Source organism: Microcebus murinus, chromosome 21 (assembly GCF_040939455.1).
Source record: "Microcebus murinus isolate Inina chromosome 21, M.murinus_Inina_mat1.0, whole genome shotgun sequence".
Classification (NCBI taxonomy): Eukaryota; Metazoa; Chordata; class Mammalia; order Primates; family Cheirogaleidae; genus Microcebus; species Microcebus murinus.
The window spans coordinates 40,500,103-40,526,855 of record NC_134124.1 but is presented as its reverse complement, the minus strand read 5'-3'; the positions used below and the strand labels follow the sequence as shown (position 1 = coordinate 40,526,855).

Below are 26,753 nucleotides of genomic sequence, written 5' to 3'. Positions count from 1 at the left end.
CAAAACTGAGGCTCAGCAGAGGGAATCAGGCAACAGTGTGGAAGTGTGGGGCTGGACAACCAAGGTTCTGGGTGCTTGTGAATCTTTTGAGCAAGATTTCCGTGTAGTATTAATAAGAGATAGTGAAAAGACTTTTTGTTGACCTTCATGATACTGTGGAATATCTTTGTCCGCCTTTTCTGGCGTAAACTCCTAAAATCTTTGAAGTCTCCAAAGTGCTATCTTTCTGTATGCCAATGGGCTCGCTGATGGCCCAGCCCCTAGATAGCTTCTGGAAGGGACTGGTCACTGGAAACAAAGGCATGATTACAGGGCTGGGACTTTCAGCCCCACCCCCAACCTCCAGGGAGGGGAGAGGGGCTGAAGGCCAGCTGATCACCAATGGCCAATGGTTTAATCAATGACGCCTATATAATGAAGCCTCTATAAAAACCCAAGGAACAGTTCTCAGAGAGCTTCCCAGTGGCTGAACATGTGGAGGTTTGGGAGGGTGGGGAAGCCGGAGAGGGCAAGGAACTTCCGCACCTTTCCCCATAGCTCACCCTAGGAATCTCTTCTGCATCCTTTGTAATATCCTTTCTCAACGGAAAAAAGCCAAACTCTGTAAAATAATTTTTTTCTTTTTTTAGACAGTCTCGCTTTGTTGCCCAGGCTAGAGAGAGTGCCGTGGCGTCAGCCTAGCTCACAGCAACCTCAAACTCCTGGGCTCAAGCGATCCTATTGCCTCAGCCTCCCGCATAGCTGGGACTACGGCATGCACCACCATGCCTGGCTAATTTTTTCTATATATATTTTTTTAGTTGGTCAATTAATTTCTTTCTATTTTTTTATAGTAGAGACGGGGTCTCACTCAGGCTGGTTTTGAACTCCTGACCTTGAGCAATCCGCCCTCCTCGGCCTCCCAGAGTGCTAGGATTACAGGCATGAGCCACCGCACCTGGCCTCTGTAAAATAATTTTAAAGAGATTTATTCTGAGCCAAATTTGAGCAGCATGACCTGGAGCCAGGCCAAAGAAGCCTTGAGCATGTGGACTCTCTGTGGCTGGGTTAGGGTTTGGTTTTATACATTTCAGGGAGACAGAGGTTACAGGTAAAGTCATAAATCAATACGTGGGAGGCACACATTGGTTTGGCCTGAAAAGGTGGGCCATCTCAAAGTGGGGGCTTACAGGTTATAGGTGGGTTTAAAGATTTTCTGGCTTGTAATTGGTTAAAGACATGAAGCTTTGTCTAAAGGGCTTGGAATGTTTTAACATAAGGAACTGTTCTCAGAGGTGAGCCACTGGACATAGATTTGTTGTGTAAATTGAGGACATGCAGGTTTCTCTTGCATACCCTTAGGCCTGTTCATGGGTTACAAAGGATGTCCCCAAGAAGGGATGGGGGCATGATGAGGCATGTCTGACCTCCCTCCTCCTGGCAGGCAATTTAGTTTTAGGATTACTCCTTTGGCCACGAGGGGGTCCATTCAGTCAGCTGGTGGGGGCAGGGGTGAGCCTTAAAATTGTATTTTAGTTCACATCTTTGTAAGAAACCAGTAGATGTAAGTATTTCCCTGAATTCTGTGAGCCACTCCTGCAAATTAATTGAACCCAAAGAGGGGGTCATGAAAACCTCAGCTTGAAGCCAGTTGGTCAGAAGTTTGGGAGGCACAGACAGGCGACCTGGTGTCTAAAGTGGGGGCCAGCATTGTAACAGAAGCGACAGGTGGAAAACGGCAAGAACATTTTCTGTCCATTTAAAACATCCCCCACTACTTTTGGAGAACTAAAACCGGCATCCGTGCACCAGGCCACTGGACGGGACGGGAGAGGAATGTCCTCTGTTCTTTGCGCTGCAGGAGATGGCTCAGCAGAACTGTCTGGGGGAGGTCCTGGGCAGAGTCACGTGGGACTGGGGGAGCTGGGGTGATGAGAGTCCTCAGCTGCAGTGAACAGCAATTGCCTGAAGCTGAGAGCCTCCCCTTACAAGCTCTGTGTTTCTGCTTGTTGTTAGGACAAAGGCATTTTAGACAGGAGTCTCCACCCTCCTCATTTGCTGGCAAATTAATACACTCTTCTTTCCTTCTCTTCCACCCACTAGTCCTCAGTCTCTCTCTTTTTTTTAAAGCCAGTCAAATTTAGCAGTGGGGGGCTGAAGATGTCCTCCTTCTTTGAAGTGGCCTCAGGGCCCCGCTGAGCTTCCCGTAGCAGTGTTGGGGACTGAGCCTTCGCCCTGGGGAGCTGCCCCATCACCTGCTAGACAGTGTGGGGACTGGGTCAGGGGACGCCCAGCGGGGTCCACCGCTTGGTGTTTGGGGAAGCGTCCCCACTCCAGTCACGCAAGTCTTCTTGTGTTGGTGACTGCTGTGGGGGGAGAGCAGGGCAAAGCACACTTCGAGAGTTTTTCCAAAACCATCTTCTTAGTGAGCTGTAAAAAAAGAAAGAAAGGAGAAAAGAAAAGAAAAAAGAAAGACAGAGGAGAAGCAGGGAAAGACACATTTCTGTCTTTATTGGGGGTTTTGATTGTTTGGGAAACTTGGTATATGTTGTTACTTAGGATTATTATGTCAAATTTTTGTATGCCAGAGAAATAACCCAATTCCTTTTCAACTATGTCTTTAATCGTGGCTATACAACATCTTCTGTTATCTACAGTTTTTTTTTTCACTTTGATTCTTCTCAAAAAGTGATTTATAATCAGTTACAGTCCAAAATTTGCTGCTTCTTCAAGGAAATTCATGGAAAGCACCCGTATGCAAGTGTTCTCGAATACAGGTGTGAACTGAAATAAAATCTTAAGCACCAGCCAACTGAATGGGCTTCCCCTGTTGGCCAAGGGGACCCGCGAAAAACCTGAAAGCTGAGCTGTTGGCCATGAGGAGAAGGGAGATCCATTTTATGGGGAGTAAGGCCATGCAAGGCAATGCTCAAACCATGCCCACAGGACATCAATTTGCTTAACACATCTCTCGAGTCTTGGTCTCCGGCAGATGGCTTGTCTCTGATTAACAGACTTCCTTATCTTAATTTAAAGTGCTCCAAACCTTTAGACAAAGCTTAATTTCTTTGACCAATTACAAATCAAAGAATCTTTAAATCCACCTATACCCTGTAATCACAGACTTCGGGATGTCCCGCCTTTTCGAGTACACCTTCCATGTACCCTTTTCGGGTATACCTTCCAGGTATTAATTTATGAATTTACATGTAATTCTTGTCTCCCTGAAATGTATAAAACCAGTGTAATCCAGCCACAGCACGCTCACTTGCTCCAGGCTTCCTTGGCCAGGCTTTCTGGGCCATGGCCACAATATTCAGCTCAGAATAAATCTCTTCACATTATTTTACAGAGTTTGGGTTCTTTTCTGTTGACAGGTGCTGCTCTTGGAAGACTGTAGATGATATGGTTTTTGTGAAGCTTCATTTGGCCATAAGTACTAAGACACTGTAAAATGCTTATAGTCTTTGGCATAGTCATTCTACCCTAGGAATTAAAGAAAATAATCAGAGAGGCTGATTCATGTATCAAATATTCACAGCATCGTTATTTATAATGGCTGAATTGAAAGCTATTTTAATTCAAAATGAGGTGTACTGAACAATAAACAGCATATCACATTGAAATAATGTTTTGAAACCGTAGTTCCAAATAACAGCCATACAAACGATGGAGTTTGTGGCCGGGCGTAGTGGCGCACCAGTGTGTAACACAGTGGACTGGAAAAGGGTAAAAATGTTTCCTGTTTCTTCAAAATCCCCTCACCCTTTTTGAGAACTAAAACCTGCATCCCTGTCTCAGGCCAGTGGGGGGTGGGGCGGCAGGGAGCGTCCTTTATTCTTTGGGCCACAGGAGATGGCTCAAGGGAATTGTCCCAGTGGAGGTCGCCAGGATTCTTGGCCTAAGATGGGAAGACTCAGAACCATCAACTATAGTTGAACAGCAACACCCTGAAGCTGCAAACTGCCCCTTTCAAAGCTCAGTGCTCCTGCTCAGGGGCAGGACCTTGGTACTTTAAACAGGAGTTTGCCAACCTCCTCGTTTGCCAGCCAATTAATAAACTTCTCGTTCCTTCTCCTCAGACCACTTGTCCTCATTCTTCTCATGCAGCCACAGGGACAAGTGCTGAGCTTTCAGTAACAAGTGTAGTCCCAGCTACTCAGGAGGCCGAGGCAGGAGGATCACTTGATCCCAGGAGTTTGAGGTTGCTGTGAGCTATGATGAGGCCACTCTAGTCCAGGAGGCAGAAGGAGACCCTGTTGAAAAGAAAATAGAAGAGACAGAGGGGAGGGGAGGGGAGAAGAGAGGAAAAGAGAACAGAAGAGGAAGAGTTCGTGATGAGACATATCAGACTTCAGATGTCCCAATGGGGCTCGGTCTGGCTCTCACGTCTCCTCCCATCTCCTCTGTCTCAGTTCAGAGAACCAGTGTACCGCCCCCCCCACCCCAGTCCTTCATGTCAAAAATGTCTACTTTGTTCTAGATTCTTTCCTTTCCATCAGGGAACACCACTCCCTCAGCCAGTCCTGCAGGGGCTGCCTTCAAATGAAGTCTCTGGGCCCCCCCTCCCCCTTCCACCCTGCAGTGTGAGGTCCAGGCCAGGTCTCCACTCTCAGGGCTCCCGGCTTCCTCTCTCCCACCGGGGCCACAGTGCACCTGCAGCCAGAGGAGTCTCGCCACACGGAAGTTGATCTGGTCACTTCCTGTGGACCTCTGCAGAGGATCCCTGCTCTTTGTAGCAAACCCCAGCTCTTCCTGTAGAGCCGAGCTTGGACTGCAGGGGACGTGGGAGGTGACCCCTGACCCGGCACCCCCAGGACAGAAGCGCCGAGAAGAGAGAAGGTCTCATCATCAGAGTGTCCAGTCCTCAGAGCTGAGCTGGGGGATGGTTAAGTGTGCAGACCCAGAGCAAAATGCACCTGTAGGAGTTGTCCTGGCAACAAGGGGTTGGGCCAACCCCCAGTGCCCATCCACATTGCCACCTCAGCCCTGGGTGCTCCAGTCACTCTGGCCTCCTACTGCCCAGAATGCCTCCTGGCCATTTCCCGTGGCCACACTCAGGCCATGGAGGCTGCCAGACCCACCTCCTGCAGAAGCTGCCCCGGATCCCTGAGCGGCAGGTGGGCGTGGGCAGCAATGTCTATGTCCCTCCTTTGTGCCTGTGAACAGGTGGCTGTACTGTGGCTAGTTAGGTCCCTGTCGCATCTCCCCAGCTGGGCAGCGAGGTCCTCACAGTGTGGGGACATCTGTGTCTGCTCCATCTCTGGGAGCCCAGTGGAGCTCGGCCGGGGCCGCGTGCAGGCTTCCCAGCAGGAAAGCCCACGTGCCAAGGCACACAGGTGTGATGGCGTCTGTGGCAAACTGGGCGATTCGGTGTGTGTAGTGCGAAGGGCAGGCTGGGGCTGGTGACGAGTCATCAGGGGGACAGGTCACGGAGGGACCTGAGGTCCGACTGAGGAACGGGGACTTGCCCTGAAGGGGTGGGAGCCAGGGCTGGATTTTAAGGACAGCAGCCCTGGGTGATGGCTTGCCAGGCTGTTAAGCATAAGGAAAATCCACACTGGGGAACGAAGGGAACCCACAAGACTCCACCCTGTCCCAACCCTTCTTGCTTCCCTTGGTCCTGCTCTCTCGGGGTGCAGGAGAGTCTCATCCGACTGGTCAGGCTCCAGGACCATGCTGGCCACCATTACTAGTGGCAGGGTCACTGCATGTTAAAGATTGCACACCGCGTGGCTGGCTGAGGCATGCGCCAGGGCCAGGGCCTTCCTGGACCTTGCTCAGGCTCCTTAGGGACCACGAGGAAGCTCCCTGATGGGAGCCTGAAAGCCCAGATCCAAGCCTACCGGAAATAGCGGGCCCTGGGAAGCCGGAACTTGTCTTATGAAAGCCCCCCTTCCCACCACCCCGTCCATTCCTCTGGCTGTGGTCTCTCGTGATACACCCCCCTCCGGCCCCCAGGACATTGGCTCACCCAGAGGCACCCTTTCGACCTCTGGCTGGCCGAAGGCCCACACCTCACTCAGGCCTCTTAGGGGACCCTTCTGTGCCATTGTTAGGAAAGGGAGGAAGCATCACAGCAGAAAGGCCAAATGCTGCACTGTGCAGACAGGACCCCAGCAGGACAAGTGGCCCCCTAGGGTGCTTAGGGGACCAGCCCCGGCCACTGCTCTGACTCCCAACACAGTCTGGTTCAAGGGACCTTGTTATCCTACCGGGCATAATGAACACAGGCCGACAGGGCCTAAGGTCCCCATTGGTCCTTCTGAAAACCTTAACCAGGTGATGTTGGTGTGGGGAGGCCACGCACAGCGAGTGCGCGTCTGCCCTGCACGCGGCTCGGAGCCTCCTCTGTTGCTGTTGGGGGTTACCTCGGGACGTCCCTCAAGTCTCTTGTCCCTCGAGTGTTTCTCATCAAGCGCACGTACTGCATTGCTCCATGCTGCCTGAACTAGGGCTTGCACAGCCCCAAGTCTGCAGGGCGGACGCGAAACAGAAACTGTCTCGGACCCAGCTTTCTGGAGCTTTATTTGTACTTAAGATTTGGAAGAAACAGGAGTTTACTAAGAACCGTCTGCCGGCCCCACAGGCAGGGAAGAACGGGCAGAGGAGAGCAGGGAGGGAGAAGCGCCCAGGAGTCACGGCTTGGTGGGGCGGAGGGGCCCTCTTGTGCCCAGGCTCCAGGCCGCGTGCAGCTCACTCCACTGTCATCGCTCAGATGCCTCTGCAGGCCGCGGGCTGCCTCTGGCCGGCTCCCACCCGGAGCTGTGAGTCCCCGCCTGGCAGACCGCCACCCCGTGCTGGCAGGAGCCGGGCAGCTCAGGGTCTTCTTGCTCTCCATTCTAAAGGCAAGGAGACATGTGAGGGGACTCTCAGGCATTCTGAAATGTGCAGGCCATTGTCATGCACTCTCGCACCCTGCTGTTACACCCGTCAGGGCTCTTCCTCCCGTCTGTCTGAAACTCTGTCCCCGGTGACCAACTCCCCGTGCCCTCCCTCTGCCACCCCCAGCCTCTCTTCACCGCCACGCTGCTCTACTTCCATGAGGTCAGCTGTGCAGAGTCAGCAAGTGACATCACGCTGCGTTTGCCCGTCTGAGGTGACGGAAACGTTAATTAGCTAGGTCACCATTCCACATGGTGCGCATATACCTAAACTTCACACTGTACCGCAGACATGCGTACATCTGACGTGTCTGTTAAAAATATGTCAGCAAGATGGCATTAAACACGATAAGGTGCAGAAGTGTGGCTGGACCGCCCCACATACCTGCCCTTGCCGCTTCAGCCGTCCTCCGTCACGGGCGCCACCGTGTTCGGCCCCATGCAGCAGATCTTTCGGCCGCAGGACACAGCAAATTCTTAAGAGAAACTTGCCAAGTCTCTAGCGAGCCCCTTCCGGCCCTGCCCTCTTCCGAGAGAGAGGTCAAGGTCCTCCGTGTGGCTGCCCAGCCTGAGGGCTCTCCTGGTCCCCTCCAGCGTCCGTTCCCTATGGCCCCTATTGCGGACATCTCTGCGTGGCCTCGGTGTCTCGCCCCACAATTTATCCGCTGTGGCTCATAATCTGGAGGAGGGCGGGCCTCTCCCTGGGGTCAAGGGTCAGGAACTTTTGCAGAAAAAGTTTCAGTTCATCTGAAAAGAAAAGAGGTGTCTTGGGCCATGAGCGGCGTGCCTCATGGCTGTAATCCCAGCACTCTGGGAGGCTGAAGCGGGAGGATCGCTTGAGGCAAGGAGTTCGAGACCAGCCTGAGCAAGAGTGAGACCCCGTGTCTACTAAAATAGAAAAAATTAGCCGGGCGTGGTGGCACACACCTGTAGTCCCAGCTACTCTGGAGGCTGAGGCAGGAGGATGGCTTGAGCCCGGGAGTTTGAGCCTGCTGTGAGCTAGGCTGACGCCACGGCACTCTAGCCCAGAGTGAGACTCTGTCTCAAAAAGAAAAAAGAAAAAGAGAAGAAGAGGAGAAAGGTATCTTGTACGTTCCACTCACAACCTTACTTACCAAAACCCTCTCTGTCGAGTGGAAGAGTCCCGGCTGTCGTGAAGCACGCGACGACACCACGGCTCCCCACGTCCGCCTCGGGCCATTGCTCTCCTGGTGCGGGGACATTCTGGGGCATTTCTGGGGCGTCCCACAGAAGGAATCCAGCTTCTTCCCTTCCGCAAATGTCGTGGCCAAGCCAAAGTCGCGATTTTCACACTATCACCGGCGTCGAGGAGGATGCCGGGCTTCAGGTCCCGTGGCCGATCTTACAGTGGCAGCACCGCACGGCGCATAGGCTCTGTCGGGATCCGGCCGGCCTCCTCCCCTCCAGGTGGCCATGTCGGAGTGTGGAGTGGAAAAGGTTTCTGCCACTCACATATTGTTACCAAACAGTGCCTTGGTGTCTGTGACACCCCACAGCTTTAGGATGTTTGGATCATTCAGGGTTCTCACTGCTGCCACCTCCTTATAGACACTTTCGTGGCTGGAGAGGCTCTTCTTGGATATAATTTTGACGGCCACCTGGGTCCCGGTAGGAGGTGCAGGGCAGCGTCGCCATGGCGGAGCTGCCCCAGCCGATTGTTTTGAGGAGCTGGTGATAGAGGAGCTCCTCACTGGAGGCACTGGAGGCACTGGAGGCCAAGCCCTGCTGCATGGTCACCTCAAACTATGCTAGCTGCAGACTCCACACTACCTACACACGAGGCTAAATAACTACTGAACAATACCAACCAGACTAGGCTCAGAACACTAACGACACTAACTACACTATTCTGACAAGACTAACTATATGAACTAGGCTACCAACACTAATAAATCATGCTGACTAGGCTAACGACACTAACTCTCCTATGCTAACACTGCTGACCACAGGCTCAGACGCTGCCCCGGTGGGGCGGAGGGGCCCTCTTGTGCCCAGGCTCCAGGCCGCGTGCAGCTCACTCCACTGTCATCGCTCAGATGCCTCTGCAGGCCGCGGGCTGCCTCTGGCCGGCTCCCACCCGGAGCTGTGAGTCCCCGCCTGGCAGACCGCCACCCCGTGCTGGCAGGAGCCGGGCAGCTCAGGGTCTTCTTGCTCTCCATTCTAAAGGCAAGGAGACATGCGAGGGGACTCTCAGGCATTCTGAAATGTGCAGGCCATTCTCATGCACTCTCGCACCCTGCTGTTACACCCGTCAGGGCTCTTCCTCCCGTCTGTCTGAAACTCTGTCCCCGGTGACCAACTCCCCGTGCCCTCCCTCTGCCACCCCCAGCCTCTCTTCACCGCCACGCTGCTCTACTTCCATGAGGTCAGCTGTGCAGAGTCAGCAAGTGACATCACGCTGTGTTTGCCCGTCTGAGGTGACGGAAACGTTAATTAGCTTTATGTCGGTCGCCATTCCAACGGTGCGCATATACCTAAATTTCACGAGTGCTCCCCATACACGTCTGCGACTATGACTTGTCTATTAAAAATAATATCAGAAAAACTGTAATAAATAAAACAAAACGCGGGAGGGCGGCTGGACTGCCCCACGCATTTGGTTTCTGTCTCTGCCGCAGCGGCCCACTGCGCTCATCGGAGCCACATCGTTCCTCCATTCGTGGAGGTTCTTTGGGGCCTGCAGGAAGCACAAAGTTCTTCAAGGTCACCAACCTCCTCGTGCCCCTGGCAGCCCTGGCTCGCTCACTCCACAGGGAGGGGCTGAGGTCTCCCCCTGGCGGCCTAGGCTGCAGGCCGTGGCTCCCGGATGTTCCTGGGGACAGTGTCTCCCCCAGGGCTGCTGGGTGGAGGGGCGCCACGGCCACGCTGGGGTTGTGCTGGGGCGGCGCCTGGCCTGCAGGCTCGGGGCCTGGCAGGCACTGTGGCTTTCCTGGTCTTCTGTCGGGACTCCTGGTCCTCTCAGGCTGCGGAAAGTCTGCCACAGGAAGGGACTGGCGGGAAAGGTGCTGGCTGAGGCTCCTGCTGTTCGGGGTACAGGGAAGGCGGGCTCAACTCTGGGAGATGGGGAACGACTGGTGGGACCCCCAGAAGTCAGGGGCTTCACAGGGATGACTTGGATGGAGCCCGCCTCCTCCGGTGTCCCGTACCCCAGCATTTGGCGCATGGCCGTGGTCTCATTGTACTTTTTGTTAACAAGGAGTCCTTCCTGTGCTCTACGTAGAGCCCATGGCCACCATGGGCTGGGTCGCTTGGGAGTCCTGGTGTCGTAGGGGCGGCTCATGTTTGGCCCTAGTGTCCCCCGGGCATTCTTTGATCCGTGAGACCCTCATCGTCCGCAATAGGGTGGCCCTCTCCCTGGGGTCGAGAGTAAGAAGGTTTTCTTACGACTCTACAGTTCACGAACAAAGAAAAGTGGACCTTTCTGCCTGGCAACAACTACTCATTTCCCAAGGTCCCCAAATCTCCGTCTGACAAGCGGCCCTGGCCCATCCTGTAGAGGCCGACACCGAGGCTCCACACGTCCCGCTCAGGTCATGCCCTTGCGGCCCAGGGAGAGTTCTGAGACAGAATCAGGGAGCTCCACAAAGGTGCCAGCTGCTGGTCTTTGGAAAATGCTGGAGCCACAGCTGCCTGTGTTTGTGTCATCGTTGGCGTCAAGAAGGACGTCCTGGGGCTTCAGGTCCTGGTGGATGGTCTTTTCTTATTGGCGTTACTGCAGGGCAGTCAGTATTTGCCAGAACTTGCCTCGACCTCTTCCTCCCTGGCGCGGCCGTGGTGTGGATTTGGTAAGAAGCTCTCCGTCACTGGAACGTCCCACGACTGAGCGTGTGGTGTCCGTGGTGTCCACGCCGTGGAGGGACTTGCTCAGCTCAGGCGATTCCGGGCCTTCACGACCTTGACCTCTCTGCATCGACTCTGGAGGCTGGAGGAACTCTGCTGAACTTTCGAGATTATATTCACGGCCACCGGGGCCCGGCGAGCATACCCCAGGCCAGCTCCCCGGGGGTGAGCTGCCACGGCGCCCACTTCCGGAGCCTGTAACTTCTAATCAGGGTCTCCTTGCCAGCGGGTGGACACCAGGCCATGCCCCACAGTGACCTCCTGGCTGCACTGACTACAAGACTTCACCAGGAGGGCAAACTAACTCCACTCGCTCTCCAGACTTGCGGAGTGGCGGCACTCACGGCAGGAGCTGGGCTGCCCACACTCGCGGGCGACCGTCACAGCACCTGACTCCCAGGGACAGTGCACCCAGCCAGCTTCCCCTGGGCTGCACCTGGGTGCTGGGCGATGTCGCCTCACCCAGACGGTGGCTCTGATATCTTCCCTCTGTGCTGGAGACATTGTCAGGTGGGCTTTCCTTCGAGGTGACAAGATGGCACCAACAGCCCCAGCCACCCAACAGAAATGGACCCTCTCCTCCCGCAAGGTTCCAACCCTAAGGCACCTGGTTGGTCGCAGACCAGAGCCAATCACTGTGTCTAGGGAGAATGGGCTCTGCTGATTGGCCAGGTTGGGGTCGCGTGACCAGCGTCTCTGAGGCGCACTTGGCAGGTGCTGCCGTGTTCCGGGTGGGAGCTGGTGCCCAGGGGAGCAGGCTCGGGGCCGCGGCTCCGCGTGCTCTGTGGGCCATTCCTGACGGGGCTGCTCGTGCCCTCCTCGCCACTGGCCCTGTGCGCACGGAGTCCGCCGCCGCGTTTCCCGCCCGCCGCCCCTTCCCCGGCGCCCGCCGCCCGTCCCCAAAGGCGGGACTTCCTGTCCGGAGGTAGGGTGTGGGCTTCCCTGCCAGCTTCAAGGCTGCTCCCTGTCCTGCTGTCACCTGCTGCTGCGTCACCACACGTGCCCGCGCACCCCCCGTGCGTCAGGGCCTGGCTGGGCGCGTCCAGGGGTCAGCAGCACTGACGACGTTCCTGTCCCCAGGAGCCGGCACCGTAGCGGAGCAGACAGACCAACGGGGAGACAGGCCCGCCCGGTGAATCCAGATGAGGGCGTCAGCTGGGGATGGGATGGAGCCAGTCCACGGAGCGGTGCGGAGGGGCAGAGAAGTGCCCGTGAGGAGGCGCCGGCTGTGCAGAGGCCAGGGAGAAATGAGGGAAGGGCCCTGTGGCCGGCAGGGAGCAGGGCCCCAGGCAGGGCAGCTCCTGCAAAGCTGCTGAGCTAGGGCCAGCTTGGGGTTCCCAGAGAAGGAGTTGCGAAACTGTTTTGGGTTTTTTTTGAGACACAGACTCACTCTTGCCCGGGCTGGAGTGCCGTGGCGTCAGCCTAGCTCACAGCAACCTCAGACTCCTGGGCTCAGGCGCCTCCTGCCTCAGCCTCCGGAGTAGCTGGGACTATAGGCACACGCCACCATGCCCGGCTAATTTTTTCTATATATTTTTAGTTGGCCAGTTAGTTTCTTTCTATTTTCTATTTTTAGTAGAGACAGGGTCTTGCTCTTGCTCAGGCAGGTCTCGGATTCCTGAGCTCAAACTATCCACCCGCCTCGGCCTCCCAGAGTGCTGGGATGACAGGCGTGAGCCCCCGCGCCCGGCCGACACCGGAGTTTTCACTTGTTGTGACATAATGTTCTTCCGTTGACTTTTTTCAGCTCTTTAGAAGTATAAAAACCCTTCTTAGCTCCAGGGCCCTGAAAAACAGGCAGCAGGCCCAGTTTGTCCTGCGGGCTGCAGTCTCGGCCCCTGTGCTCAGGGCACTGGGACGGAGGCCGGGGAGGGAGCAGGACGGCAGCAGAGAAGAGTCAGAGGGATACACAGGGCCTGCCCACACGGCCCGGGAGGCCCCTCGCAGCTGTGTGGCTCCCACATCCTCAGGGACAGCCCTGTCTGCAGTCTCAGAACTGGCCGCCGCTCTGGATAGTGGGTGTCACCCAGGAACCTTCCGTAGGGAATGAGCTGTGTCTGAGCAGACATCTGCAGGCTGCTTCCCTCCCACTCTGCCTCTGCTGTGCAGCCTGCAGGGAACCCTTGCCCTCTCTGGGCTCCTGCTTGGCTATCAGCGAAGGAGGCTCTGACCTGCTGTGACCGGTTTGAATGTGTCTCTACAGCTGTGAGTCTACCCTCGAGCACCACAGGCAGCGACTATGAAGCTCCCACGTTGGGGCTGACCTGAGCCTCGTCCGCAGCCCATCGCACAATTGTGCGTCTCAGTCCTGTCCCTGCCTGGCTACTGAGGTCGCCTTGAGCAGAGGACGGTCGGGGGCCGTCTATGTCCGCAAGGTCCCAGGTCATCACGTCCTGTGGGGTCGCCGGGTCTGTTGCTGCTGCCGCCACTGGAGATCTCCTTTGGGGTGTTTGCGCACCCCAGGCCGCGCAGCTCTGACAGCCCACCCATCATTTGCCTCCCTCTCTCCCCCTCCTCCCCTCTGCGCCGCGTTCTCTGTCCCAGCTGGAATTGGCCGTGGCTCCAGGCAAGAACAGAGACCCCGATGGGCAGGTGGGGGAGGCAAGGGCCCTGTAAGGGGTGCCCAGTGGGGAGGCCTTTCTTCTTCTTCTGGGTGACTCCAGTGTCTCTTCGATCTGAGCACGTGGGGACAGGGATTAATCCCCCTGGTCGCTCTGTCATTCACTTGTCAGTCCACCCAGCTGCTCTCTGTCTCAGGAGGTACCTCCTGTACATGCTTCATGCTTTTTTCTCTTGCTTTTTTAAGCAAGAAGGGAAATTTATTAGGAGAACCCAGGGAACCCCAAGATAAACACTGGGTAGTCCAAGTATCGAGTAGCTGGACTTCCCAGAGGACTGGCCCGCAGCTGGCAAGCCGCCAGGACCAAGCGCGCGGCATCTCTCCTGCCACCCTGGGGCCACGCCCCTCAAGTGTCAGAGCAGCCGGGATGACAGGGTGGCAGGTGTGACCTTGGGCTGCTCTGGGAAGGCGGGCGTGATTCGGGAGAGTCACTGGGCCTGGGTGGCCCTTGAGAGGCTTCTGTTCAAGCGGCCACTCTCTGCCTGCTCCACTGGCTGAGAGGTGGAGGGAGGCGGTGGCGGGTGCTTGGACACGCCCACGTGTCCCGTGGCTTCCTTGCTGTTCCTGATGCTGTCACTGCTTCGTGCCTGTGTGAGTGGACACTGGGGGCAGAGACCCACAGGGCCCGGACCCAGTCCCAACAACAGGGTCTCTATCAGACAGCTGAGCTCTGGGTCGTGGACTTCTAGAGGAGGACTCTTAGCGGGCCGGGAGGGGACGGAAGTGCGCTCGCCAGGCGGGGCGCCTGCCAGGGGAGTGGGCAGAACACGGTCCATGCTGCCTGCCCAGCACGAAGGGCTTCCTGGGGCGGGTGGCTGCAGGGCACGTCGGCACAATGGGCCATGCTCTGGTGCCCCAGACTAGAGCGGGCCAGGAGCCCTGCGTGGCCTCTGTGCCAGGCGAGCTGTGTCGGGTGCGGGAAGCACAGCGGCACACGGCTGCCTGGAGCCTGCCCGCCCAGGACATGGGGGCTGCGGCCGGCACTGGGCCCAGGACGGATCCAGAGCCTGCGGCTCCTCCCGGGGCACCGAGGTGTCCAGGGCCTGCTAGCTCGTCTCCAAACTCCCAGTGTGAACCCGATGGCCTCTCCGGGTCAGCAAGCAGCTGTCATTCAGTGTCCCGCGTCTGGTCTGCCAGCCCCGGAGCCTGCAGTGGAGCCGAGCAGAGTGCAGAGCCGTCCGGGTGCTCGGCGAGAGCGCTCTGAGCACCGCCAGGTCTGCGGTGGCGGCGCACGGGAGACCTGAGGTGGCAGGGCCGGGCGTCTGTCGTCCCAGCACGGCTCTCCCTCACGCGGTGTACGGAGCAGCCGAGGCCCAGCGGGAGGGACGCCCTCCTGCCCAGTCCCTGCCCCTACGCTGGCCACCAGAGCCCCCTGGGCTCCTGCCGTGACCCAGATGAGCAGTGCCGCACGCAGCAGGGACGCACCGTTTTCCTTCTCTCGGTTTCTGCATCTTCAAATATTTGATGTCCTCCGTGTGTTACGTTAATCGATGTGCACTTTAACGGACGCTGAAATGACCACCCGAGACCGTGCGGTTGGGCTGCAGAGCTGGAGTCCCGGGCGCGTGCGTCCTGCGTTTGCACCCGGCCCGAGGCCCCGCGCTCGGCGTTCTGTGCGTCGTCCTCCTGCGGTGGGCCACCATGTGTGTCCACGCGGGGTCGTGTGTGTCCAGGTTTATGAAATGGCACAATATGTGGAACGTCAAAGATGGACACATTTCACTCACGATTTCGCTGTTCCTGAGCCTTATCCACAGTGATGTGCGGGGCTGTCGTTTATTTCCACTGCTGTGGACATGAATTGTGTTGACTGTTCCACGGTTAGTCTTGAGGCTGCCTGTCCGTGGGTGTTCGGGTCACTTCCGTGTTGTTCTATCATGACAGTGCTGATCTGAGATCTTCCTGGACGTGCCTTGTGCGTGGGCTAAGAGTGGCCTTGCAGGGCATGAGGTATGCGAATGGTCACACTAACAAGAAGACAGCAACCTGGTTCCCCAGTGGTGGCTCCCGTGGACGCTGTCATCGCAGTCCTTCCGGACCCACTGGCCCTCCGTCCCCAGCCCTGGGTCCCGCCGGACGCCTCCCTTCCCACCGGGCTGCTGGGATCCGCCGCGCCTCGCTGGGTCCTGACGTGCATCTCCCTGCAGCCTGGGCAGGGTGAGCGTCCTTTCCGGGGTCATCGGCTGTCCCTGCTTCCCCCAAGAAACGCCTGCTTGCGCCTTTCTGTGCCCGCTTCTCCCTCTCCCGCGGGTGCGTGTGTCCTGGACGGGTGTCCTTTCTGGGTCCTGGACACCCGTCCCGTGCTGGCTGTGCGTGTCCCAGATGTCCTCTGGGTGTGTGTGGTTAGTCTTCTCTCATTCCTTCTGACGCCTGATAGGTAGAAATGCTTAGTTTTACTGTAGCCCAATCTATCGACTTTTTATGCTAGGTGAGCTTTCTGTTTCTTGTTCGGAGATCATTCGCAGCCCACTCCTTACGGCTATGTCCCTATATCTTCTTCTGGATGTTCTGAAGTCTTCCCTGTGAAATGTGGGTCTTGGATGTGTCTGGGGTTGGTGGGGTGTGTTGCGAGGCCGGGTCCACTTTCGGTGTCCCTTGTGGACGCGCTGGTCCCCTGCACTTGTACAGGGTCCCCTGCACTTGTACTTGTACTCCGATCCCCAGGCTCGTGCCAAGGGACCTCTTCATGGCCCTGCGGTCTGTGTCTTCTCCCTGACCCTCTTTCTGCATCGCGCTTCCTGGTGTGCGTGAGCCCCGCAAGCGGCCCGTGAGGAGCACGGGTGTCTGGGGAGGGCAGAACTCGCCGGGAGGAGGGGCCGAGTCTGCGCTGAGCAGCCGGGGACCTCGCTGTCCAGCAAAGTCCCGCACGCCCAGTCTGGCGCTCCTGAGGGCCGGGTGTGGGCTCTGCTCCCCGAGTCCGGGGCTCTGGGCCCCGCCCCTCCAGCCAGGCCCCAGGACACCACCCTGAGGGTTAGGTAGCCTCCCTCGGGAAACCAGGCAGGTGCTCCCTTTCTGCCCTTCCTCAGTGTTCCGCAGTGACCCTGTGCCGCGCTCGCCAGGTGCCTGCCTGGTGCAGGCGGGCTGCTGGGCCAGGCGCATCAAAGCCCAGTGTGGACGCCGGAGTCCCCTTCTGCACAGTCAGGAGGGGCTGGCTGCTCTGGGCGACCACGCCCCGCCCATGAGAGCCGAGCCGGCACATGGCCACTCCAGGTTCAAGAACTGGATTGGGCTGGAGGGTCAGGCAGGGCCGGCCGCCCATGAGGAGGAGGGAAACATCCGCGGCCCTTGATAACAGTAGTTTACAACTGGTGGAGTCTCTACTGCCTGAGTGCTGACTTATCCAAAGTAAATATTATTACCCCTTAAATAAGCCCACTGGGGTCTCTCAGTGTGGAGTGGTCTCTATGCAGCCACAGTGCGGGAGCAAAGCCCACACCCTCTCCTGCACGCCAGAGACAGCAGGAGCCAGGACACTGAGGGGTCTTCCCTGAGTCTCCAGGATGCACCTCGCTGGGGCCAGGCCTGCTCTGTGCTCAGTCCTCCCTGCTAGCTGGGCCGTCGGTGCCACCTGGGGTCTGGGCCCGGCAGCCTCCCCTTGGGAAGCAAGTTTAAAGCGTTTCCACTTTGTAGTTGTCTGTTGTATTTAGAAACCCAAGCATCCCAGAGTCATAAATTACCTTGAACTAGTTTGCTTACCCGTGTGTGACACGGAGCAGCAGCTCTCAAAGGCGGCCGGTTACATAACTGGCTGCGTGCAGCCCAGCCCTGCAGCCAGGCAGGGCAGAGCAAGGGCACCGACCACTCCAGGACCTCAGGGCCAGTGCAAGGAGATACTGCAGGTTTGTTTAGTTCCTGGTCTGCCTCACTGACATTTCCACGGACTCTCACTCCCAATAAGGGGCAAGGGATTATAAATTAACCAGACCAGCTCTCATTGCCAGACCATAGTCATGGAATCTGTGCCACACGGAAGGGGCAGAGAGTGTGATTTGGTCCAGTCCCCACTGTGATAGCCCTGCTAAGGGATCATCCAGCACCTGCTTGTACCCTTCCAGGGATGGGGAGCTCATCACACCTGAGGCATTCCACACTGAGAAGACGTCACCTTCCTGCTGATTCCACCTCTCTCTTCTGGGCACACTGTCTGAACCCAGGCACCTAAGGCGGCCGGGCAGAGTGCAAGGTAGTAGCAGGAGTCCTGGCCGGCCAGTCTTGTTCCTCCAGCCTTTTCTTCACTGCTGCCACTGTCCTTCTGGTCAAAGTAGGTATGAATGAGGCCAGCTAGGTGTCAGCATGCAAGATGTTGCCTTTGTACTTCAGGTTCATCTGGGCCATGCCAGCACTGTTAGACTTTAATATCAAATGATTGTAAGAAATACATGTCTCTTTGTCTTATCTCTACAGAGCTTCAACCCCTCCTTACTTCTGTGCTCAGCAGAGAAGTGACTCATGCATTCTGGGGTGGGGGTGGGGGTAGGCCAGAGGTACAGGTGTAAACGGATCTCTGCTTACAGCATTGAATCAAGTTCAGGATCCCTGGGATTTCCTAAAATTTCCTGGAGGAAAAAAAATTTAGGTATTTAAAACCAGGCTTCAAATAAATGGGACAGCTGAAACATCCAAGGAAATGAACAAAATACATGGAACAAGTTTCCAGGACCCTGGACAGCAGGCAGTGGAGGACAGTGAACCCTGAGAGGGGAAAATGAATAGGTGATCTCTAGATTTGCCCCACACCTGCCTTGGGGGGTGTTCAGGCCACAGCTCAGGGAGGGGAAGCCAAGCAGAGCCCAGGGAACTCCCTGAGTTGAGAAGCTGGAGGTCAGAGTCTGAGAAGACCAGGACAGCTGGAGTGTCTTGGAACAAATCCTGGGGAGGACCACACTGCACAGAGAAAGAGCTCGGGGAGCCTGCACAAGGCTCCCTGCAAGTGTTTAGCTGAGCACTGACCACCTCATGAGGGCGAGAAAACCACCAGAGGCTGGGAATCTTGTAGATTAACTCTCCAAAAACAGCAGAGATGACACAGTGCCCCTCGCTCACAGGCAGCAGGAGAGCGCCTGTTCTCACCAGCCAGAACGGAACCATCACCCAGAGGACGCTGGCTAAAGTATTTTGAAAGTTTTGCCGTGGGAAATCGTTAGCCTAAACTGAGCACTGTTTGGGTCTCACCTAACAATCTTAAAAGCAAGACTCTACAGGATTAGACTATTTCCATGGAACTTAACTGTGTCCCAAAACAAAGCTCAGGAAGATTTAGAGGAATTAAAAAATATCCAGTAAGATGAAATTCACAATGTCTGGCATCCAGTGAACAGTTTTCAGGTATGCAAAGAAGCAAGAAAATGTGACCCATATGAAAAGAAAAATTAATCCAAACTGATCCAAGCAAATACTGATGCTAGAATTAACAGAAAAGGCCATTAAAGTAGGAATTATAACTGTATTCCATACTCAATCAAACTTCTAGAGATTAAAACTATAATGGGATCATAAAAAATATTCAATTTAAAAGAAGGCAGGAAAAAGAGGAAAAATAGAACAAAGAACAATAGAATAGAAAGAAAATAGTTTTAAACCTGACCATTTTAATAACCACATTAAATATAAATTACCTTCCCCAATTAAAAGGCAGTGATTTTTAGATTAGATTTTTAAAGCAGGAACTATATATATGTATATTTTTATACATATATATATATACAATCTATAAGAGCCACTGTTCATATAGAAAGATACAAATAGATTAAGTAAAAGAATGGAAAAATACATCATACTAATGCTAATCAAAAAAAACTGGAATGGCTGTGTTAATATCAGACAAAGTAGTTTTTGGAGATATTTGGAATATTTAGAACATTACTGGGATAAAGAAGGTCATTCCATGATCACTAATCCTGTAGTTATAATGTGTTCAAAAGACATGAAGGAAAAGCTGATAGGACAGCAGGGAGAAGTAGACAAATCCAAAATCATTGTTTGAGATTTCAGTACTCCTCTTTCAATACCTGATCGGACAAGCAGGCAGAAATGAGTAAGGACAGAGAAGACTGCGTGACACTGTTGACCAACCTGGCCTGACCGACTCTGCCTGGCAAGAGCAGACACACATTCTTCTCAAGAACACATGGAATATTTACCAAAATATATCAAATTCTATGCGATAAAATAAATCTCAATACATCTAAAAGGATTCACGTCATCAAAGCATATGTGTTGACCAGAATGCAATTAAATTAAAAATCAATAACAAATATTTCTGGAAAAATTTCCAAATATTTAGAAAATAAACAACATATTTTTAATAACCCATAGGTCAAAGAAGAAATCAAAGAAAGCCTTTGAAATGAATAATGAAAACACGGCATATCAAAATTCATAGGATGCTACCAAAGCAGTCCACAGAGGAAAATTTAGAGCATTAAATGCTAATAGTAGAAAAGAAAAAAGATCTCAAATCAATGAACCTAGCTTTCACCTTAAGAATTAAAAAACAGAACAAAACAAGTTAAAGCCAAAGTATATGGAAGAAACAAAACATGAATGTCAGACTGGAAATTAGTGAAACAGAAAACAGAGGCGCGTGCCCCTGTCCGGCAGCCGAGGAGACCCCGTGCAGTGCTGCCGACGCCCACTGGAGACGCTGAGGTCACCGTCAGATTTGAAATATTTAAAGCAGACATAAAACTATTTCAGCAATGCAGACAATTAAGTGCGTTGTTGTGGGCGATGGCGCTGTTGGTAAAACCTGTCTCCTGATATCCTACACAACAAGCAGATTTCCATCCGAACGCGTTCCGACTGTGACAACTATGCAGTCACAGTTATGATTGGTGCAGAGCCATGTGCTCTGGGACTTTTTGATACTGCAGGGCGAGAGGATTATGACAGATTACGAGCACTCAGTTATCCACAAACAGATGTATTTCTAGTCTGTTTGTCAGTGGTCTCTCTGTCCTCATTTGAAAATGTGAAAGAAAAGCAGGTGCCCGAGACAACTCACCACTGTCCAAAGACGCCTTGCTTGCTTGTCGGGACCCAGATTGATCTCAGAGATGACCCCTCTACTATTGAGAAACTTGCCAAGAACAAACAGAAGCCTGTTACTCCAGAGACTGCCGAAGAACTGGCCCGTGACCGGAAGGCTGTCGAGCATGTGGAGTGTTCTGCACTCGCACAGAAAGGCCTAGAGAACGTGCTTGGCGAGGCGATGTTGGCTGCCTTGGAGCCTCCAGACCGAAGAAGAGCCGCAGGAGTGTGCTGCTGTGGGCGTCTCTCCGAGCCCTTTCTGCACAGCTGGTGTCGGCATCATGCTAAGAGCAATGTTTAAATCAAACTAAAGATTAACAATTAAAATTCGTTTTTGCAATAATGACAAATGCCTTGCACCTACCCACATGCACTCGTGTGAGACGAGGCCCATAGGTATGGCCCCCCTTCCCTTCCCAATACTAGTTAATTTTGCGTGATTGTGTATTGTCAGAAAAGTGATCAGTACTAGTTTTTGTTTTGTTGTTTAAAAAAAATTTTCTTTTTTTTAAAGCAAGGCATGCTTGTGATGACTCTGTAACAGACTAATTGGAATTGTTGAAGCTGCTCCCTGGTTCCTCTCTGGAGAGTAATCTGAGACATCTTAGTGGTGGTGTTTTTCCTCTGTTTTGGGGGTAGTGTGTGTGTGATTTGATTTTTAGTCTTGTTTTTTAAATTCATTAACCAGAGGACAGCCCTTAGGGGAGGATGGATTGATTCCACATTCCACTTCCTGGATCTAGTTTAGAAAACATGTTCCCGATCTGGTGCTCTTAGGAAGGAGTATAGTAAATGCCTCATTTAATAACACACTCCTGTTTGAAAGTTGCCTTTCCTCTCCACCCTTGAGTAGATCCAGTGTTTGATGAAACTCATGAAAGTGGGTGGAACCTGTCTTGCCCCTCCTCTTTTCTAGGATGCACTATATACGTGACTGTGACTTTCAAGGAAATTTTTTTGCCATTTGCTGATTTTTTTGGAAGTTAATTTCTAACTTCATTCACTGACAAATGAAGAAAAGTATTTCACCTTTGAAATACACCAAATGGATTGACTTCATAATTTAAAAAAAAATTTCCCTGTCAGTCATTGTCTTATATGCTTAGCATAGATTTACAACTCGATAGTATATGATATGGTGTTCCTAGAACACAGCTGAAGACCTGGTATGTAGAGGAGACATGAGGGGCGGTGCTAGAAGACATGTCTATGGAATGATTCGCATCCTCTCACGCCGTGAGGGTGGAGCCTGCTTCATGAAGAAGCTGGGGGTGGGGTGGGGGTGGGGAGAACACCTAACAACATGGGGACCAGTCAGGGGACTCCCCTTATTTCTGTTTTGCATATGAGAAACCCTAGAGCAGCCAGATGAGGCTCCTCTAGTTTAATAAAATCACGGAAAGAATCTTATGAAGACTCTTCGTAAGTGTTAATAGGGATTTTATCAGCTTGTTTGGTTGCAGTTTCTAGTTTTTAAAAATGTTTAGGTAATCTTTTCCATCTTCCCAAAGTCCTAATTCTTGTAGATTCATTAGTGTTGAACCAATGCTTTCTCATGTCTCAATTCTTTGTATATGCATTCTTTTCAGATGTATTAAACAAAAAAAAACTCTTCAAAAAAAAAAAAAGAAAACAGGAAAACAACACAGGGAAGCAATGAAAACAAACCTCATTTTTTGAGATGACCAATAAAAGTAATAATCCTTAGTCAAACTGATCCAGAAAAAATGAAAAAACATACAAATTACTAATACCAGGGATAAGAACAATGACATTATTATAAATTCTACAGATATGTTAAGTATAATATAGGAGTATTATGAACAACTTTATGCCAATAAATATTTTTTTAAATGTAGAGGGAATGTACAAATTCCTTGAAAGACACAAATAAATTAACAAAGCTCACTCAATAGTAAATAGATAGCCTAAATAGCTTTATATGTACCAAATAAATTGAAATTGTAGTTAAAAATCTTTCAAAGAAAATTGCAGGCCTAGATAGTTGTATAGGTGAACTCCACCAAACATTTAAGCAATAAATTATACCAATTCTACATAAACTCTTCCAGAAAACTGAAAAGGGGGTACTATTTCCCAACTCATTCTATGAGATCTACTTTAATCTGATACCAAAATTGGACAAATATACTACAAGAAAAGAAAACTACTTTAATTCCTCATGAATGCAGATGCAAAATTTCTGAACAAAATATTAGCAAATCCAATCTAGCAATGTATAAAAAAATTTACACTGTAACTAAATGGGATTTATTCCAGATATGCAAGACTGGTTAATATTCAAAATCAATGTAATCCACCATCTTGATAGGCTAAATGAGACACCATGTAATCATATCAGTGACAGGAAAATGTAATGCCCATGCATGATAAAAGAAAAAAACTCTCAGGAAAAATAGGAATAAAGAGAGGCTTCCTCAACTTTATGAAGAATGTCTACAAAAAAACCTACAGCTACCATCAAACTTAAAGATGACAAACTGAACACTTTCTCCCAAAGCTTGGGAACAAAGGAAGGATCTATCTCTCCACTATGATTCAACATAGGGCTGAACTTCTAGCCAGAGCAGTAAGTCAAGAAAAGGCAACAAAAAACATATATAGGAAAGTAAGAAATAAAACTGTCTCTATTTTCAGATAACATGATTGTATACATTGAAAATCCCAAGGAATCTACCAAAAATAACTCCTAGAACAAATGAACAAGTTCAGCAAAGTAACAAGATACATGGTCAACACAAAAAAAATCTATTACATTTCTATATAGCAACAAAAAATATTTGGAAACCAAAATTAAACATATATATTATATTTACTTTGCTACAAACAAAATTAGATACTTCTGCATAAGTCTAACAAAACATGTACAGGATCTGTATATTGAAAATATGTACAGGATTTGTATACATAAAAATGCAGATGATTTGGCCGGGCGCGGTGGCTCACGCCTGTAATCCTAGCTCTCTGGGAGGCCAAGGCGGGCGGATTGCTCAAGGTCAGGAGTTCGAAACCAGCCTGAGCAAGAGTGAGACCCCGTCTCTACTATAAATAGAAAGAAATTAATTGGCCAACTGATATGTATATAAAAAAAAATTAGCCGGGCATGGTGGTGCATGCCTGTAGTCCCAGCTACTTGGGAGGCTGAGACAGAAGGATCGCTTGAGCCCAGGAGTTTGAGGTTGCTGTGAGCGAGGCTGACGCCACGGCACTCACTCTAGCCTGGACAACAAAGCGAGACTCTGTCTCAAAAAAAAAAAAAAAAGAATAATAAAAAAAAAAAAATGCAGATGAAAGAAAGCCAAGAAGACCGAACTAAATGGAGAGACATACCATGTTCATGGATTGGAAAACTCAACATGATGAAGATGTTAGTTCTCCTCAAATTGATCTATAGGCTTAATGCAATTCCTATCAAAATCCAAGCAAGGATTTTTGCCTTTGCTTTTGTGTTTGTAGACATACACAAGCTTATTCTAAAATTTATATGGACCTAGACTAGCTTAAAACAATTTTGAAAAAGAGGAATAAAATAAGAGGAATCACTCTAATAGGCATTAAGACTTACTGTGTAGCTACAGTAATCAAGACAGTATATTTGCCCCTAGAGGGACAGACATATGGATCAATGGAGCAGAATAGAAAACCCAGAAATAGACCCACACAGATATGCCAAACTGACTTTTAAAAAGATGCAAAAGCAATTCAATGGAGAAAAAAATAAGCCTTTGAACAGTGGTACTGAAGCAATTAGATAATCATAGGCAAAAAATAACCCTCAACCTAAACCTCATACCTTATACAAAATTTAACTCAAAATGGACTTATAAAACTATAGGCTGGGCGCAGTGGCTCACACCTGTAATCCTAGCACTCTGGGAGGCCGAGGTGGGTGGATTGCTCAAGGTCAGGAGTTCTGACGCCACGGCACTCACTCTAGCCTAGGCAAGAAAGCGAGACTCTGTCTCAAAAAAAAAAAATGGACTTATAAAACTATAAATTTTTAGGAACAAAAACAGAAGAAAATCTTCAGGACCTAGGGCTCAATAAGAGGTCTTAGACTTAACACCAAGATCATGATCTATAAAAGGAGAAATTGGATTGCATCAAAATTTAAAACTTTTGCTCTGTGAAATACCACTAGCAGATAATATTCAACATAATTGCATATTAGAGAAGTACAAATTAAAACCAAAATGACATACAACTACACACATGTTAAGATGGCTACAAGTAAAATGACTGGCCATACCAACTTCTGGTGAGAATGTGGAGAGACAGAAACTTTCGTAATCTGCTGGTAGGAATGTGAAATGGTATAACCACATTGCAAAACAGTTAAGCAGTTTCATAAAAGGGTAACATACACCTATCATTGATCTAGCCATTTCACTCCTAGGGAGATGAAAGCATGTCCACACAAAAACTTGTATATAAATGTACCTAGCAGCATAATTCAGGGTAGCCAAAAAGTGAAAACAATCAAATATCCATCAACTGATGAACGGATAAGCCAGTGGTAGTATATCCATACAGTGGACTACTACTTGGCAATAAAAGAAATGAACTTTGATACCTGCAATGACTTGGATGGACCTGAAAGAATCCTACTGAGTGAAAGAGGCCAGACTAAAAATGCCTGCTGTAAGATTCCATTTATAAGCAAATCTAGAAAAAGCAAACTGATCCTTGCAGACCAGTGAGTGCCTGGGGCCCAGGAAGGGCAGGAGGGAGGGGTCACAGCGAGGCACAGGGTCGAGGCACCGGGTCGAGGATAGGTTCATTGTTTCCATCCCGGCTAAGTTTCACAGATGCAGCAAGTATGTGGCAAAACTTATCATACTGTGTACTTAAATAGGTACAGGTTATTGTATGTCAATTTTACCTTGATAAAGCTGTTAAAAAACTACAAAACAGGCTTCAGGACTCAAATGAAACTTTCCCCTTAATATGGAAAACACCAAATCTCATTTTTAAAAAACCTTAGAGCTTTTACTATGAGGAAGGCATCTTTTTCTTCTAGTAATTTTGTCTGAGAATGACCAGACCAGTGAGAAAATTATCAGAAAATCACCATCACCTTCTCCAGGTGGCTGGGCAGGGCCCGTAGCTGCCTCCAGGTCTTCCTGTCCCATTTTTCTTCTTGGCCAGGGAGTAGAGTGGAGGAGGTGCCTGGAGTCTCGGTTCCTTGCCTTTATCCCAGGACAATTCCCGTGAGGCAGGTGCTGTTATCTGCGTTTGGCAGATAAGGAGACTGGAAACTGAGGTGGAAGGGCTGTTCAAGGATACCACTTCTACGGGATTTGAGTGGGATTTGTCCTGGGCCATGTAGCTCCACAGTCCTTGCTCCTGGGTGCCACACTGCACGGCCACCTCTGGCTGGCTGGCACCTTCAGCACCTGCCCAGGCCCCACCCTGCCACCGCTACCTGCTCTGAGCGAATGCCGAGTAGTTGGGTGCCTGTGATCCAAGTAGCACTGCAGAGGAAATGACCAGTGGTGGCCGGGAGCAAGGAGGGGCCTCACCTGGCAGGGGTTGGGCTCAGGGAAGGTCTCTTGCAGAAGATGATGAATAAAGGGACACTTGAGGGTCAGTGGACAGCCAGGAAAAGAGCCTGCGAAGGCATATTCCAGACACAGGCAGGAGCAAAGGCCCTGCGGTGACGGGCGTGAGGATGCGGAGGGCGGCAGCGTAAGGAGGCAGGTGAGCAAGGCTGCGCAGGCAAGGCTGACGGGGTGTGGAGGCCGCGCTATAAGAGCCACTCCAAGTGTAGTAGGGAGCCATGGACTGCTGGAGACAGCAGGTGATGGCATCCAAATTGTGTGTTAAAAGGTCCCTCTGGCTGCGCTGTGGACCAGGAGAAGCAGCGAGGAGGCCCCCTTGGAGGCCTCCCTGGAGCCCTGACCAGGCATGGTGGTGGCCAGGCCTGGAGGGCGGCATGGAGGTGGTAAAAGTGGGCGGGTTTGGATTTCTGATCCTCACAGAGGACGGCTGGCAGATGCGCAGGGCTGAAGGCATCCACTGGGAGGAGCGTGGGCTCGTGGTGAGCCAGGACCGTCCAGGAGCCAGGCGCTCCCATGGGAGGTGTTCCCGAGAGCTTCTCTGGCCTAGGGTCGACAGGCGAGGTCCTAGCCCCGCCCGCCACTCCCCGAGAGCTTGCCCAGGTGCAGCACTGATGATAACGACGGGTCCGCTTGCGCTCTTAAGAGAGGGCTCTTGAGCTCTTAACATCCACCGCCCAGCTCCGCCCAGCCCAACACATCCTGCGGTCTCACTTTGCACGCTGCCTCCAGCGTGGGGGGCATGCCCCTCACAGATGAGCAGCGCCTCTCGCCCCAGTGTTCTGCCATCGAAGGAAGGCT

The 26,753-nt window shown here is 51.8% G+C and overlaps 1 protein-coding gene and 1 pseudogene across 2 annotated transcripts in view; both read left to right on the top strand.

The window, feature by feature from the left end:
• IQSEC1 (IQ motif and Sec7 domain ArfGEF 1) overlaps positions 1–26,753 on the top strand; it is a 359,058-nt gene that overhangs the window by 106,546 nt on the left and 225,759 nt on the right. The window lies entirely within an intron of this gene.
• LOC105882648 (cell division control protein 42 homolog pseudogene) lies at positions 15,205–21,604 on the top strand (annotated as a pseudogene).